Genomic DNA, 6,000 nt, shown 5'->3' with positions numbered 1-6,000 from the left:
CTATTTCGGCATTTGAAATTTAATATTAAGGGCAATGCTAGATTGTACATCTTGGGTCGATTTATTTTGAAAAACAAGAAGTATGAACCATTGGAAAAAGTGGAAATAGTCTCTTAATTTCACTGCAATGCTTCTATTTCTTCATTTGAAAGATAATATTAAGGGCAATGCTAGATTGTACATCTTGGGTCGATTTATTTTGAAAAACCAGAAGTATGAACCATTGGAAAAAGTGGAAATAGTCTCTTAATTTCACTGCAATGCTTCTATTTCGGCATTTGAAAGTTAATATTAAGGGCAATGCTAGATTGTACATCTTGGGTCGATTTATTTTGAAAAACAAGAAGTATGAACCATTGGAAAAAGTGGAAATAGTCTCTTAATTTCACCGGAATGCTGCTATTTCTCCATCTGGTAGTTAATATTGAGGGCAATACTAGATTGTACATCTTGGGTCGATCTATTTTGAAAAACAAGAAATAAAACCCAGTGGAAATAGTCTTAATTTCAATGCAATGCTGCTATTACTGCATTGAATAGTTAATATTAAGGTCAATGCTAGATTGTACATCTTGGGTCGATCTATTTTGAAAAACAAGAAGTATAAACCATTGGAAAAAGTGGAAATAGTCTCTTAATTTCACTGCAATGCTTCTATTTCGGCATTTGAAAGTTAATATTAAGGGCAATGCTAGATTGTACATCTTGGGTCGATTTATTTTGAAAAACAAGAAGTATGAACCATTGGAAAAAGTGGAAATAGTCTCTTAATTTCACTGCAATGCTTCTATTTCTTCATTTGAAAGATAATATTAAGGGCAATGCTAGATTGTACATCTTGGGTCGATTTATTTTGAAAAACCAGAAGTATGAACCATTGGAAAAAGTGGAAATAGTCTCTTAATTTCACTGCAATACTTCTATTTCGGCATTTGAAAGTTAATATTAAGGGCAATGCTAGATTGTACATCTTGGGTCGATTTATTTTGAAAAACAAGAAGTATGAACCATTGGAAAAAGTGGAAATAGTCTCTTAATTTCACTGCAATGCTTCTATTTCTTCATTTGAAAGTTAATATTAAGGGCAATGCTAGATTGTACATCTTGGGTCGATTTATTTTGAAAAACCAGAAGTATGAACCATTGGAAAAAGTGGAAATAGTCTCTTAATTTCACTGCAATGCTTCTATTTCGGCATTTGAAAGTTAATATTAAGGGCAATGCTAGATTGTACATCTTGGGTCGATTTATTTTGAAAAACAAGAAGTATGAACCATTGGAAAAAGTGGAAATAGTCTCTTAATTTCACTGCAATGCTTCTATTTCTTCATTTGAAAGTTAATATTAAGGGCAATTCTAGATTGTACATCTTGGGTCGATTTATTTTGAAAAACCAGAAGTATGAACCATTGGAAAAAGTGGAAATAGTCTCTTAATTTCACTGCAATGCTTCTATTTCGGCATTTGAAAGTTAATATTAAGGGCAATGCTAGATTGTACATCTTGGGTCGATTTATTTTGAAAAACAAGAAGTATGAACCATTGGAAAAAGTGGAAATAGTCTCTTAATTTCACTGCAATGCTTCTATTTCTTCATTTGAAAGATAATATTAAGGGCAATGCTAGATTGTACATCTTGGGTCGATTTATTTTGAAAAACCAGAAGTATGAACCATTGGAAAAAGTGGAAATAGTCTCTTAATTTCACTGCAATGCTTCTATTTCGGCATTTGAAAGTTAATATTAAGGGCAATGCTAGATTGTACATCTTGGGTCGATTTATTTTGAAAAACAAGAAGTATGAACCAATGGAAAAAGTGGAAATAGTCTCTTAATTTCACTGCAATGCTTCTATTTCTTCATTTGAAAGATAATATTAAGGGCAATGCTAGATTGTACATCTTGGGTCGATTTATTTTGAAAAACCAGAAGTATGAACCATTGGAAAAAGTGGAAATAGTCTCTTAATTTCACTGCAATGCTTCTATTTCGGCATTTGAAAGTTAATATTAAGGGCAATGCTAGATTGTACATCTTGGGTCGATTTATTTTGAAAAACCAGAAGTATGAACCATTGGAAAAAGTGGAAATAGTCTCTTAATTTCACTGCAATGCTTCTATTTCGGCATTTGAAAGTTAATATTAAGGGCAATGCTAGATTGTACATCTTGGGTCGATTTATTTTGAAAAACCAGAAGTATGAACCATTGGAAAAAGTGGAAATAGTCTCTTAATTTCACTGCAATGCTTCTATTTCGGCATTTGAAAGTTAATATTAAGGGCAATGCTAGATTGTACATCTTGGGTCGATTTATTTTGAAAAACAAGAAGTATGAACCATTGGAAAAAGTGGAAATAGTCTCCTAATTTCACTGCAATACTTCTATTTCTTCATTTGAAAGATAATATTAAGGGCAATGCTAGATTGTACATCTTGGGTCGATTTATTTTGAAAAACCAGAAGTATGAACCATTGGAAAAAGTGGAAATAGTCTCTTAATTTCACTGCAATGCTTCTATTTCTTCATTTGAAAGATAATATTAAGGGCAATGCTAGATTGTACATCTTGGGTCGATTTATTTTGAAAAACCAGAAGTATGAACCATTGGAAAAAGTGGAAATAGTCTCTTAATTTCACTGCAATGCTTCTATTTCGGCATTTGAAAGTTAATATTAAGGTCAATGCTAGATTGTACATCTTGGGTCGATCTATTTTGAAAAACAAGAAGTATAAACCATTGGAAAAAGTGGAAATAGTCTCTTAATTTCACTGCAATGCTTCTATTTCGGCATTTGAAAGTTAATATTAAGGGCAATGCTAGATTGTACATCTTGGGTCGATTTATTTTGAAAAACAAGAAGTATGAACCATTGGAAAAAGTGGAAATAGTCTCCTAATTTCACTGCAATGCTTCTATTTCTTCATTTGAAAGATAATATTAAGGGCAATGCTAGATTGTACATCTTGGGTCGATTTATTTTGAAAAACCAGAAGTATGAACCATTGGAAAAAGTGGAAATAGTCTCTTAATTTCACTGCAATGCTTCTATTTCTTCATTTGAAAGATAATATTAAGGGCAATGCTAGATTGTACATCTTGGGTCGATTTATTTTGAAAAACCAGAAGTATGAACCATTGGAAAAAGTGGAAATAGTCTCTTAATTTCACTGCAATGCTTCTATTTCGGCATTTGAAAGTTAATATTAAGGGCAATGCTAGATTGTACATCTTGGGTCGATTTATTTTGAAAAACAAGAAGTATGAACCATTGGAAAAAGTGGAAATAGTCTCCTAATTTCACTGCAATGCTTCTATTTCTTCATTTGAAAGATAATATTAAGGGCAATGCTAGATTGTACATCTTGGGTCGATTTATTTTGAAAAACCAGAAGTATGAACCATTGGAAAAAGTGGAAATAGTCTCTTAATTTCACTGCAATGCTTCTATTTCTTCATTTGAAAGATAATATTAAGGGCAATGCTAGATTGTACATCTTGGGTCGATTTATTTTGAAAAACCAGAAGTATGAACCATTGGAAAAAGTGGAAATAGTCTCTTAATTTCACTGCAATGCTTCTATTTCGGCATTTGAAAGTTAATATTAAGGTCAATGCTAGATTGTACATCTTGGGTCGATCTATTTTGAAAAACAAGAAGTATAAACCATTGGAAAAAGTGGAAATAGTCTCTTAATTTCACTGCAATGCTTCTATTTCGGCATTTGAAATTTAATATTAAGGGCAATGCTAGATTGTACATCTTGGGTCGATTTATTTTGAAAAACAAGAAGTATGAACCATTGGAAAAAGTGGAAATAGTCTCTTAATTTCACTGCAATGCTTCTATTTCTTCATTTGAAAGATAATATTAAGGGCAATGCTAGATTGTACATCTTGGGTCGATTTATTTTGAAAAACCAGAAGTATGAACCATTGGAAAAAGTGGAAATAGTCTCTTAATTTCACTGCAATGCTTCTATTTCGGCATTTGAAAGTTAATATTAAGGGCAATGCTAGATTGTACATCTTGGGTCGATTTATTTTGAAAAACAAGAAGTATGAACCATTGGAAAAAGTGGAAATAGTCTCTTAATTTCACTGCAATGCTTCTATTTCGGCATTTGAAAGTTAATATTAAGGGCAATGCTAGATTGTACATCTTGGGTCGATTTATTTTGAAAAACAAGAAGTATGAACCATTGGAAAAAGTGGAAATAGTCTCTTAATTTCACTGCAATGCTTCTATTTCTTCATTTGAAAGTTAATATTAAGGGCAATGCTAGATTGTACATCTTGGGTCGATTTATTTTGAAAAACCAGAAGTATGAACCATTGGAAAAAGTGGAAATAGTCTCTTAATTTCACTGCAATGCTTCTATTTCGGCATTTGAAAGTTAATATTAAGGGCAATGCTAGATTGTACATCTTGGGTCGATTTATTTTGAAAAACAAGAAGTATGAACCATTGGAAAAAGTGGAAATAGTCTCTTAATTTCACTGCAATGCTTCTATTTCTTCATTTGAAAGATAATATTAAGGGCAATGCTAGATTGTACATCTTGGGTCGATTTATTTTGAAAAACCAGAAGTATGAACCATTGGAAAAAGTGGAAATAGTCTCTTAATTTCACTGCAATGCTTCTATTTCTTCATTTGAAAGATAATATTAAGGGCAATGCTAGATTGTACATCTTGGGTCGATTTATTTTGAAAAACCAGAAGTATGAACCATTGGAAAAAGTGGAAATAGTCTCTTAATTTCACTGCAATGCTTCTATTTCGGCATTTGAAAGTTAATATTAAGGGCAATGCTAGATTGTACATCTTGGGTCGATCTATTTTGACAAACAAGAAGTATAAACCATTGGAAAAAGTGGAAATACTCTCTTAATTTCACTGCAATACTTCTATTTCGGCATTTGAAACTTAATATTAAGGTCAATGCTAGATTGTACATCTTGGGTCGATCTATTTTGACAAACAAGAAGTAAATACCAGTGGCAAAAGTGGAAATTGTCTCTTAATTTCACCGGAATGCTGCTATTTCTCCATCTGGTAGTTAATATTGAGGGCAATACTAGATTGTACATCTTTGGTCGATCTATTTTGAAAAACAAGAAATAAAACCCAGTGGAAATAGTCTTAATTTCAATGCAATGCTGCTATTACTGCATTGAATAGTTAATATTAGGGGCAAAGCTAGATTGTACATGTTGAGTCGATCTATTTTCAAAAACTAGAAGTAAAATCAGTGGAAAAAGTAGAAATAGTCTCCTACATGCAATAGTTGGCTGCTGTTTTTGCATTTCATAGTTAATATTAAGGTCAATGCTAGATTGTACATCTTGGGTCGATTTATTTTGAAAAACCAGAAGTATAAACCATTGGAAAAAGTGGAAATAGTCTCTTAATTTCTCTGCAATGCTTCTATTTCTGCATTTGAAAGATAATATTAAGGGCAATGCTAGATTGTACATCTTGGGTCGATTTATTTTGAAAAACAAGAAGTATGAACCATTGGAAAAAGTGGAAATACTCTCTTAATTTCACTGCAATGCTTCTATTTCGGCATTTGAAAGTTAATATTAAGGTCAATGCTAGATTGTACATCTTGGGTCGATTTATTTTGAAAAACAAGAAGTATAAACCATTGGAAAAAGTGGAAATAGTCTCTTAACTTCACTGCAATGCTTCTATTTCTGCATTTGAAAGTTAATATTAAGGGCAATGCTAGATTGTACATCTTGGGTCGATTTATTTTGACAAGCCAGAAGTAAAAACCAGTTTAAAAAATGGAAATCATCTCTTAATTTCGCTGCAATGCTGGTATTTCTGCATTTGAATGTTAATATTAATGGTAATTCTAGATTGTAGATCTTGGGTCGATCTATTTTGAATAACAAGAAGTAAAAACCAGTGTAAAAAATGGAAATCGTCTCTTAATTTCGCTGCAATGCTGGTATTTCTGCATTTGAATGTTAATATTAATGGTAATTC

Source organism: Rhodnius prolixus, unplaced genomic scaffold, assembly GCF_049639745.1.
Source record: "Rhodnius prolixus isolate KJV_2025 unplaced genomic scaffold, Rpr scaffold_9, whole genome shotgun sequence".
Classification (NCBI taxonomy): domain Eukaryota; kingdom Metazoa; phylum Arthropoda; class Insecta; order Hemiptera; family Reduviidae; genus Rhodnius; species Rhodnius prolixus.
Note: the sequence above shows the minus strand (reverse complement) of the source record.